A 12,384-nucleotide genomic window follows, 5' to 3' on the forward strand; every position below is an offset into this window, starting at 1 on the left:
AAGGAGTTAATGCATGTTATACAAGGACAGTTACATAATTACGAACATCCACATAGCAGAATTAAACAAATTATGTGAAACTATTATTTTTAAACATACAGACACATACCCATGCACAATGGCCCAAATACAAGAAATATTAATAAATAATTTGAATAAAAAAGATGTATATTTTTAAAGCATTAAGACATTACTGCTTCCCTGTTGCACCAACTCACAAAGCTGGCTAAAGAAACCTGGATAATTTTAAAGAGCAAATCTGGTGTTGCCCAGCAACAGCACACCCTGATAGAAAGGACGCAGGATGTTGGAAGATTTAATATTAGGGAACTGTGCTTGCAAGGGAAAGAAGAAGAACAAATACAATTTATTCATACAGCGTCCATAAAACTGGGACAGCTTAAAAAATAATAATCAGATGAAGTGATCATGCTAATATTAATCTTTGTATAGTAGAGCTAAGTAAAAAGTTATTGCCTGGAACCAATGAGCTACCATCACAGTTCATGAAATGGCACTGATGTTTGCACTGCCCTGATGTGATACGATGAGAAAAGAAAGCAGTGCATTTTATGATAATTTGAGAGCTATCTCCCAGCTGAAGATTTTAGTTCTGGCACTAAGTTGGACAAGAACTGGCCAACGTGAGGACTGAATAAGAACTCAAGCCTCTGCAGTTTTGCCTGAGTTGGAGGAAGTCTGATGTTCTCAACGGAGAAAGTTTCTCAGACAACACATGATTTACCTTTGCTTTGGTTCCACAGAACCAAATCCTTAAACCTAAATCCTTAGGTTGTCAGAAGCTATTTACATCAAATAACATCAAACTTTCACTGAAAATACAAAACAAATGCCCTTTAAGAACCTGCTGTCCCAAAATGATACGGAAAAAAAGTAGATTAGAATGAAAAAGTATAAATATTTCATAAAAATAAGCATTTCATTAAAAATGCATACTCAGAATTTCTCTTCCATTCTTGGAAAAGGGTTTTTAATTAAAATCTATAAGGCACAAGTATAAGGTGAAAGACAGAACTAATATCCTTTAGAGTAAAAACAAAACAACAGAAGAAAAAAATTCCTATGGAAAATGCAGAATCAAAGTAGTAGCACGGTGAGGATTTGACCCCTCAAATTTCCCCATTTTTGTCTTTACTATATTTCCACTCTCAAAAGGTACAAAGATCTCAACACATTCCTCTAAGTCATATTAGAATTTTGCTGGGTCTTTGTTTTCAAAATGTTGGAATGTGATTGCTGCAGTCTTTGAGGCTGCATGAAGTCGTTTTTATATGAGAGCAATACCGGGCCCATGGCTGAGCCCTTCGCTACATGTATCAAGGGTAAATTGCACCTCACTGAGTGCTAATCAGTGATTATATTTACAAAGAGAATTAGGAGGACGCAGAGTTCTGCTGTAATTCAGAAGAAAAATTTTGAGAGGAAGTGGGAGAAACTAAAATATAACAATGCTGGAAAATATTAGTCTTTACTAGAAGTAGAGCTCTCTTTTTCTATCCTTTTCTTGGCCATGACTTTGCAATGTGCATTTACTTGGTAGAAGTGTATTAAAAAGAATATTTATTCTGCAGATTCTTGTTATGGTTCTCAGTTATGTAATTCTGGAAAGACAATTGTGTGGTGCCTTTATGACCATGTTTTCCTGACCTGTGGCCCCCTGAGTTCAGAGAAACAGTAGCAGTTGAGATGAATGCACTGAAGAAGATAGCAGTTTTTTTCCACCGACGCTACCTTGTTATTGTTAATTTCCAGCAGTTCAGCCTCTAGACCTGGCTTTTAGGAAAAACAGTTTCTTTTCGGATAAGAAAAAACTTCTCTGAAAATTTCAAACAGAGTTGGTGCAAATTATATAAACCACAAGATAAACAAAGAGCCTAAGACTATACCATAACAATATTTTTTGGTAGAAAGCTTTTGAGCAATCATGATCTCTCTGAATACATCACTAAACCAGAGACTTGGAAGTCTATCCATGGCAAAGTATTTTAACCAATAGCACGTGGGCTACAGTTTAGAAATTCATATAATAATAATCGGCTAGAAAAACTATTTTCCAAATTCATTTTAGCTGCAACGGTGGAATATATCTCTTTTTCATACACAATTAAAAGAACAGAAAAAGATTACACGTGTTCTGTAACACATTCATCAGAAAAGCAGAAATAAAGAAACCCCAAATCCAGCATCACTTCCTTGGAGAGAAAAGGGTTTGGGAGTGAAACAAAGTAAAAAAAGTATCTGTGAAACAGTTGTGTCAGATTTCCATGAACAGAAACTAAAAATGCTGTTTCAAAGCGATTATTACAGAATGTATCAAACTTGCAGATATTTCATTGTGCAGCATCCTTAAAAAAAGAATGCATTTCAAACTTGATTCTGCAAATTTTTCTTGTACCCTAGACACAGATGTACAAAAAGTTAATGAGGTCAGTTATGACTTGCCAACGTTTCCCTTAAATTTTACACCAGCAGTAATTCCAAAGCAGGTCATGAGATGGGGGAATCAGATTCTGACTATGTCCTTTAATAACAACTTGTAATTAATAGTTGCTTTTCATGTTCATATTGCTCGGACAGGCAGTGGATTAGCATGCCAAAACATGAGACTTTGGTCAGATGACATATAATTCATGTTACCACACAAAGTTACTGATACCAAGCATGTGCTCCAGGAGCCCATCTTCAACATTGTAAAACCCAAACCAGCAAGATCTTAGAAAATACTCTGAGCAGAAATGTGTCCTGAAGAGTCAGGAAGTATTACCCTAACAGGGTAACTTGCATTCTTCTGATCACTCAGCAGTGACTAGAGCATGTTTTACCTTCAATTCTGAACACATTCTAAATTTCAATCTGTTTTGGAGAGATCTGCATGTGATGAAAAAGGAGCTTGTTGCCCTTTTCAGTTTATAATGTCACCAGAAATTAAGTCTATTTAACAGATGTGGAATTCATCATTTCAGCCTTTAGCTTGCATTAGAGAGTCACCTTTTTGATAACTGATCCCACTGCGTGTTGTACATACTGCAAGTATCAAAGGAAGTCACATAAAAACAGATTTGCTTTTAACAGAAAAGCCACAGGTTCCTTATATTACAACCAAAGAAACGAGTCTCCATAACACCAAGTTTATCAGCAGTTTATCAAAGTTAAACCCTTGCAAGCAAAATAAAGTGAAATAAAAAATAGTTGCACTTTAAAACCCATATCTTCAGCTGATGACAGTAACTTTTATCTGACCGATCGTAGCTCACTAGCGTTAAGAGAGAACAGCCAACATCATTTGAAGAGCACATTTAAACATTTTAAGAGAGGTGCCTAGTAAGTATTTGCATCTTTCTCTCACTATACAAGTAACTTTTACACTGAGAAATGACACACTAAATGATCAGACAAAAAAAACTTACATTCGTTGTTTCCTGATAAGTAGGTACACCACAAAGTAACTCCTGTCATTTCTCTGCCTAAGTTTCCCTCCTATGAACTGGAAAAAACAGGATGGAAACAAATTAATTATGCATGGTATTCTCAATTAGTCCAGACCTTGATCCATGCATACCTCATTTTTATATTAAAAATACATTTAATATCTTTACTCAAACCTGCTATCAATGCCACTGAATTTGACATAATCCCAGGAAGCTTTCCTCTTTTTAACTGACACAAATCCAAATGCGGTATTGCCTCTTGAATACTCTCTGTTCAGTTTCTTGCCACTTATCCCAACACAGTGGAAAAACTGTTAAAGATTCTTTAAGAAGGACTATGTACTTCTCTGCAGACAAAGGAAGGTCCAGACTAGACAATAATCCAATTTTTTTGTTGCAGAGAGAAGTCTCCAAACATCCAGTCATCACTCATTGACCACAAGGACAACAATTGTTTCCCTAGATTCCTTAAAAATAAGGCAGACTCATGTTAGACTTCTCGTAACTGGAAGTATTCTGGTAACATAGAAGGTGACCATGCTTAAAATAATGGTGTTCCTAATCATCTTGCCTTTCACAAATTTACAACCCAAGAATTCATTAAGACAGGAGGGAAGTAGGTCTGATATATGAAATAACATTTACGTAGAAGCTTTAGCCAAAGTAACTTATTCTTGGCTTCTAATAGCAAATTAGTTCCTTTTTCCTATTTCACTGCATTTCATTTACATATAGATCAGGTCCTTGTAAAATAATCGTAACAATTCCCTCAGTTTTGTGAAATAAACATTAATTCAAAAGAAAAACTGAACAAGAGAAAGAACAGAATTCAGTGGAAGCCAATTCCCCTACACTTACAAATTTCCAGGCACCTACATATTTCCATACTTGTGAAGCTGTGATTAGTCATGAAAATAAACTAAAATTAAACAACCTCAAGTTTTGTAACGACCCAGGAGGCAATTCCAAAGAAGCACTCATGGTTTTTCCAGGCAAGTGAGAATACAAAGGGGGGCGCTTGATTTTGACGCTGTCCCTTTCCCAGGCTCAAGGATCAGTGAAATGATGATGCTTTTGCCTAGCTCTGTGTCCAGAGTCGGTGCTTGCATAACATGAACATACTGCAGGCATTTGTAAGTCCTCTGTACGAAGCTAGGAGGTTAGTCTTTTCAGGACACCTGTGCAGGTATGCAGGAGGGAGAGAGAGCAAAATCCCAATGGTAATTCCGACCAGGAGTCTGGTGCTAACTAGCCTGCAACTCACTGGAGGAAGAAATGGCCCTCTCTTGCCCTGCTCCCTTTCCCTTTATGGCTGTTAGATTGTAAAAGTGAACAAAAGCCATTCCTAGGCTTATGGCTGTACTTCTGTACCATTTCTAGTTTCCCAGCCTCCCTGGAAGGAGCTATTCAAGTTGGTAGTGCCAGGGACTCGAACATATCAGCCTAAAGCACATCTTGGAGGGTTTATAACTATTTTTCATAGCCCGGTAATTTAGCATGGACATGCATGATGCAGCTGTACACTAAAAAAACCCACAAATATGGTACCTCCTCAGTCTCTTGCTACTTGACACAGGTCTTTCCAGCTCAGTCAAAGCCAAACCATTCCTCCCATTACCCCATCAGCCACCTGTCTTAGCCACCCCTGCTTCAGCCCTTCACTTCCTCCAAAGTGGCAAAGGGAGAGAAGTTGCTTTTAGCAGTGATACCACCCCTTTTTCTCATTCCAGCTGGGCCATTCTCTACTTGCTGCCATGACTGTTGCTCTGATTTTTTTTTTTTTTGTGCCTGGCAGAATTTTTATAGTCCTGTAAGACAAGGGTTTTCATTTTCTGATTTACAGGACTACTTTCAGACTCCCAGAAATTGTTATAGTGATTAGAACCTGTGGCAAAAATCCAGTATTTCCTCAACAGTTTATCTTTTATATCTTTTACTCTTTACTTCTTTGGAAACAGAAGCAAGTATGATTGGTGTTCAGGTTAGCAATTAGAAAACAATTGTCACTTTTCTTCTCAGACAAGCTAAGAGTGAAAACATCTCTTATAAAAATCAAGCTCTACTTGAATCCTTTTTCCAGACTAACAGTGAGGTTTGTATATAGACATTACTGTAATAATGTCAAAGTTCAATCATACGCAGAGTTTATTAGATTTTGTTTTATTCTTTCCCTTGAATTATTCATTGACTATCTATAATTTCCCAAAGAATAATTTCATAAAGTGCTACAGCAATAAAACTCTCCATATACAGCATACCAATGTGGATGGTATTTATGATGTACTCAAAAAAAGATCAGCTTGTTACATTAATCATGTAAAAGTATTGAAAAATTATATTTAATCATTTCTATTTGAAAATAAAACCTGCTCAGAGCTTTAAAACCTGCATGAAACTTAGAATTAAATATCATACAACACTTCCTGCAACAATATACATAATTATTCAATACTACCAGCTTTGTCTTGTGTTCAGTAATCTATCATCTTATTTTCTCTGAATTGTGGGTTGTATTTAATCTTTTTGATTGGGTAGGTTTTGATTGGAGCATTCCAGATTTAGGACAGAGAAACAGTAAGATGTATAAAGCCCTATCCTCCGTTCAAGACAAGCTGAACAATAAGACATCTCCTTTCTGAACCCCAGTTCTGATTCTGAGGACCATCAGGATTCTACTGAACACCAGCACGGTTTCGAGCACCTTCTGGGCACATTCTGTGTTTATCAGAGTCTCTATGATGAGACAAAGCACACACAGAACATTCGTGTTGGAAAGCTAGGGTGTGTTCTTCTAGAGTGCCACAGATTTCCTTCAGGGCTACCTGCAAGGATGTCTGTCCATTCAGTAACAGGATGAAGGAAGCAAAGATGTGGCCTACCACAATTTATCACTGCAAGTGTTGTGACACAAATTGTAAGCAGAAGTAGTAAGATTGGTAAATTTTTTTGAACAACACCTAGTTAACGAATTGTTCCCTACATTTGACTTCGGGAGCACCAAATCACACTGTACTTCAACCTGGTCTGGACAGTTATGCTTACCAGGCTTTGCTATCCTCTGCCTCTACAAAGTCAAGGGAAAGTCACATCTGAAGACACAACCCACTCTCCAATAGGCCAAAAAGCAGAAGCTCTGCCTACTATTTCTGGAGGGCTCGCATGCACTGTGAGCCAAATCATGCCAACATCTTTCACGTGTTTATAAAGCTAAAAACAGTGCACCAATATACCTAGCTTGTGGCATATGAAATTAAATGAAAAATGACTGAGCGTGATTCCTAATGAATGAGAATATACTGCCATAGAGCTTTACCTGTGTCAGGCTGTAGGATCATTCCAAAAAGTCAATTTTTGAAAAGCTGGAAACTGCAAATAAACAAACACGTACTTAATTAGAAAATAAATCTATGAAAAGACAACAATGCTTTTATAAACTTTAACAAGCGGTGTGTGTGTATAGAATATATAAACTTACATATACATAAATGAAAGATTTTTTTCAGAAGCTTAGGGTCCCCGTGAAGGAACCAAAGAATAAATAGTTGGTGTAACACCAACATGCTCAGCTTTCAGCTTTGAGCATTAATAACTTATTTGAAATAGCTCTGCCTCCTGCATATGAGCCACCCTGTAGTGTTTCAGCTGATTTTGATTCTCTTCATGCAGAAACCTTTTAGCTAATCATTTTCATCTCTGTGTGTCAATAAATCTTGCATCTCTAGGGCAATGACTTTTACTCAGCAAATGTTAAGCAGAAATAAAACTGCCCAGAACACTCTAAGCATGAGAATTTCAATAAGAATTTAGCAATATATTGATCTACTTCTCCCCTTTCTGACTTTTCATTACTATGTCACTTTTGCCTCCTGAATTCAGTAAGATAAAAAGCTAAAATAGCATGTGACTTACGGGCTTTAGCCAATCCTACGCAAATAATTTTTGAATGGCTTCACCAACAGCAAACTCACAAAAAAGCCTTATAACAATAAAAATGCTAGAAAATGGTCAATAATCTACTCTTGAACAGAAGAATTGGCAGTCACAGACTACGAGCAAGTGACCTCTTACATAAATATAGACAGAATAAGACAGAGAAATTAGAGATTAATAAAATAATAAAAAAGAGCAAAGCCTGTAATGAAAAGCCATGTTTCTATGGCTTTCTAAGTGTAATGTATTTTTAAATGCTCTACATTACCTCTTCCTTGCAAGCCAGCTGACCAACTATTTACATTTTAAACCATTCCTTAAACAAAGTAAAATGAAGTTAATGCAACTCTTGTGTAATTATTTATTAGCACCTACCACCTGAGAGCCACTTGGATGTGCCAGATCACATTTCCTGCACACAAGTTGAACAAATGATGTTTCCATTCCCCTAATATTAATCAATGAGAACCAGAAGAGGGCACATTAAACATTACATTTCCTTATGTCTCAAAGCTATATGCTGGCCTACTGAATGTGCTGCAATTTCTGACACATCAGTCAAAGGGATTTGGAAATTATTTGGTTTGATGGCCTGACAGGAGCAATGCAGGAAAGGAAAGCCACGCATTGTTTAGAACCCACAGGCTTTTCCCACGAGATCATCGACTGTGAAATAGCCCATAGATAAAACTCACAAAAATGGCTAAGTGACAAGCATTTCTAAATTAGGACTGAGTACTTTTTACCAGTACCGAGTGCTCCACAGAAAAAGTTTGTTGCTACATACTAACACCTGTCAAAACATCTTAGAGCAGACAACGCCTATATTAAGAAAGACGTGTTTTCACTAGGAAAGTGTGGGTTTACCTCCACAATTGTAACAGATCTGATGGCCAACTCTCTGCTTGTGATTTACAAGACTACAGCCTTGCAGGCTGATGTGGTTAATTTTAAAGCACTGTACCATTTTGTTGTCAGTGTGAAAAAGAAGTGCAGAGACAACAGTTAAGAGAGAGACATAAATGGGGCACTCTACAGCTGATGCAACCACTCGTTCTAGGGAAGTCAGTGAATTGAAGAACGTTAAATATTGTACTGGCACTGGCTCGGGTGTGTTTCTAACTCCTCTGTGAGCTCATTCTGTTCAGCTAGTGGCAGAAAAGTAAGCCAGGTAAAAATAAAAATAAATAATAGTAACAGGGAGTAGTCAAACCCAGCAGTAAGGACAACAGCATCAAGTTCCATAAGGTGTTAAGAGCCACAATTTCTGCTGGAGGACACTTTGCAGCTGGTTGATGGCACAGAATACCACATACAGGACACGAAGGGACTTTCAGACTAAAATTCAAAAGACTGTTTATTTGGCTGATGTTTTCAAACTCCAAAGAGGTGGAGAATACACCAGACTTCCTCCTGTTGCTCATCTGCTCTTCACCCTCTTAGTCATCTGGTGGTGCTGTATCCATCAATGGCTGTATTTTATTTTATTTTTTAACTTAAGACATTTCAACAGAGCAAGATTAGGGAGTTACTACATGTGCTCTCTGGGCTGTTCTCAGATTTGGACTATCAGCTCCATGTCAAACATGTTCCCAGCTTTTTCTTCCAGGTACTTGTGTCTTTCTCTTCTTTATTGTTATCTCATATGCGTACCCCTCTTAATGACGCTCCCTTCCCACTAATAATTTGTTGTAATGGTTTTCAGCTTTTTTCCACATATAGAAATACTTCACTTTGGAGGTGTAGACTCCAACAGAGTAAGTTTCAGCATAGCTAAAATGAGCTTGTTTTGGTTTTTCTTAGAATATTCTAGAGAAAACAGAGTTCACACACTACCAAGTCAAACTACCGAGCTATAATACTGACACGGAGATGCAAAACCACAAGTATTTATCGTACAATTTCATTTTCTTATCAAGAACTAATTCACTTCTCTTGTTATCTTCCCTGCTTGTCCCTTCCCCTGCCAATGGAGATGGCTGAGGTCTCCAAATACACAGAGCCTGATTTCTTATCTTCTTTCAAAATCTCCTGGAATTAGTTAACTGGAAAACAATTAATGAAGCCTTCTGTAAGTCATTAACAGTTATGTTAGATTTCTCTAGAGGCCTTTGGATTATTCAGTCTATGTTCACTCTGACCTGACCGAAATATAAATCCTCAGTACTTACTGCTACTTGCTGCACCACCTTTACTCAGACCATAACAAACATCCAAGTTACAGAACAGCTACACACGACAGTGTATCAGATGAACTAGGGGGTAGCTGTTTTCAGCAGGATTTACAGACAAAAAACTGAGCCCAGACAAAAGCTGATAACCTATAAATCCAGCTAAGCTGTAACAGGAACAGTACGACTGACCCTGCTCTATCAAACTGATGCCAGAGCACAGCACAATTTCACAAAAAAGATTATGAGTTCTGGGACAATATCTATTTTCTTTCTGTTCCAGAGCAGACCTACCAGAGTGGGGTCATGATCCAAGATTTACACTCCCACATGTTTTTACTGCAAATGTTGAAAAAATGCCAATGAAAATAGAGGAATTTGGTCACTGAATAGTGTTTACACTCCAAAATGGGGGTGATAAATCATCTAAGGTAAAAAGACTATTTGCAACCAGGTTACTAAACCTTAGAAGTAAAACTAACAGTATTCATAATGTCCTGCACATTTTGTGACAACGGTATTACTTTGCTTCTCAAAGAGCAGAGAATGTGTAGTTACATATCTAAAAGTGCCCAGAATGCTCCCGAATGAAGTCTTACATAGCAAAGCAGTCCTTGAAAAAATTGTTGCCTTATCATAGACAACTTCTGTCAGCAATGTGTCAATTTAAAAAACACTGCATTAAGAACTTGCTTTTAAAAGTGCATGGCTTCCTGTCTTGAAATGGAAACAAAACATTACAATTCAGAACTTCTTACAGACTGAAAATTACAAGTTTTTATTATCTCCATTCTGCATAAAAGTGACAATTCAGCACTAAAATCTCCTACACTTATTCCTGCATCATGATAAACTTTTGCATGCTACAGCCCACCAAACTATTAAATAAATTTAAAAAAAAAAAACCTTTACAAGGGGGTAAGTTGATCTTTTCCTCTCCAAGAATCATTTTCAGCATCCAACAAATGTTAATCGCATTTGTCCTAACACAACTGAACACTTCAAAACAGAATGTATGCCAACAGGGTCTTTGTGCAAAGATTTAGAAAGGTTCCCTGGGGCATTTTTTCTGCAGCACTTCATGCACACCGGTATACCAGTTCATTGGTTTGGGTAGATACCTGCCTTGTAAAGACCAGCAATGCTTTTTACTTATTCCAGGTACAAATGACAAAATGAGCACAGAGTTGTTTTGTTCACGTTTAAATATGAGCACGAGCATATTATCCAACTTCTCTGATACAAGATTTCAGCTGTGGTTTTCATAATACCTGAAGTGTCTCCATGAAAGAAACAGATCCTGGTATTCCGATATTTTTTTTTAATAACACAGGTGATATGGTGCCAATTAAATTACAACACAAGTACGGGATAACATTTAACATGTCTGTCTCACATACAAGCTAAACTCATCTCAGAGTTCTGAGTGCCTTGAGTATTTTCAAGGTCACACTGTAAATTCATAAACTTTACCATAATAAAAACCCAAACAATTTGTAGCTTGATGCAGAGTCATTCACAGATAGCTCCCATAATGTCTTCATATATCAAAGGGAAATCACGTAATTGGCCGTGACAGTGGACTTAAAAATTTAAATTTAGGTACAGCTTCAGCAAGAGAGATTGCATTCTATTAGCCTCAGTTCAGATGCATGAGCAACAAGTCTAGTTGTTCCCTCTGTGTGCCCCTTCTACGATTAGGAAAAGGAACAATTTAATTAGAAATAATCCTGCCAAGGACAAGTATCAAAGAAGAAAAGCTAGGAGAAAAAGCTTTTTTTGTCCAGCAGACAGATGAGCCTGGTTACTAGGATGTGGACTGTGGTCTTACCTCAAGCAAAGGATAATGCATTCCAACGTTTCACAACTATTTGTTTATTACATATCTTTTTAAATGATGCTGTGATATTTTCTAAACATAATGGGGCCCGCACAAAACCTGCCAATTGTTAAAGAAAGCAGGATACAGTTTCAGTGTGCAGTATGTACTTCACACGGACTAAGTTGCAGAGAAGAAACAAGCTTTGCCTTATGTAATGTTGCTGTCTCATCTCAAACTCTCATAAAGGAACATAAAGTGCCTTTTGGAGGTTGTACTCCCTCCAGAGTTATTTGGTAATAAAGACTTAACAGACAAAGTTTGAAAGTAAAACCAATTTTTAAGCAAGCCAGGATCACAACTCTTTAGAGATTATCGCTGGAGATCAAAGTCAGCAACAAATGCTTAGAGCCAAACAGAGAATGTCAGGGTTGTCTTCTTAGTACATAGAAGCTTCGGAGTTTTATATGGTCCCCTTTCTAATTAAGATTCAATATATCAGTTAGCTGTGATCTTTGGTGTCTTCTGCACCTGAATAATATTTTCTGACATTTAAGTGAAGCTAAATCTGAGTGTGTCAGTGACAGTAATGAACTGTGTACTCAGAACTATATTAAAATAAGGTTCCATAGGTTGGGTTTCATAAATTTCCTTGAAAATGTGGATCTAGCAGGAGATTCAGTTCTTTTTAAGATAATCTCATGCCTGGTGACAACTTTTCAAAATTAGGATAAAAATTGAATGCATCAGGATAAAGAAAAAAAGTAAAAACCTGTAAAAACCTGTCTTTTACTTGCTATCTTACTACACAGGGTTTCTGTGAGCAGTACAAAACAAATGTGGCCCTTTTTAAGACTGAATGTTTTGGGAATTTCAAGTTCCTATTTCCTAATATTTTTATTATCATCATCAAAAAAATTTTGTCAGGTTCCTTCTTTTGTCTTTTAAAATTCAGCCTGTTAGTCAGATATAGCTCCAAAACGCAGGTGTCTGAGAGGCTGTCGAGAGTTTGAAA

General features: G+C 37.1%; 1 long non-coding RNA gene across 1 annotated transcript in view; it reads right to left on the reverse strand.

Annotated features, from left to right (window-relative positions):
• LOC126913480 (uncharacterized) overlaps nucleotides 1–12,384 on the reverse strand; it is a 33,215-nt gene that overhangs the window by 12,478 nt on the left and 8,353 nt on the right. Inside the window, exons 2-3 of the long non-coding RNA XR_007708859.1 lie at nucleotides 6,763–6,815; nucleotides 3,429–3,505 (exon numbers count right to left, since the gene is read on the reverse strand). This is a non-coding gene — a long non-coding RNA (uncharacterized LOC126913480). The remainder of the gene's footprint in view (nucleotides 1–3,428; nucleotides 3,506–6,762; nucleotides 6,816–12,384) is intronic.

The sequence above is a fragment of the Cygnus atratus genome, chromosome 14 (assembly GCF_013377495.2).
Source record: "Cygnus atratus isolate AKBS03 ecotype Queensland, Australia chromosome 14, CAtr_DNAZoo_HiC_assembly, whole genome shotgun sequence".
Taxonomy (NCBI): Eukaryota; Metazoa; Chordata; class Aves; order Anseriformes; family Anatidae; genus Cygnus; species Cygnus atratus.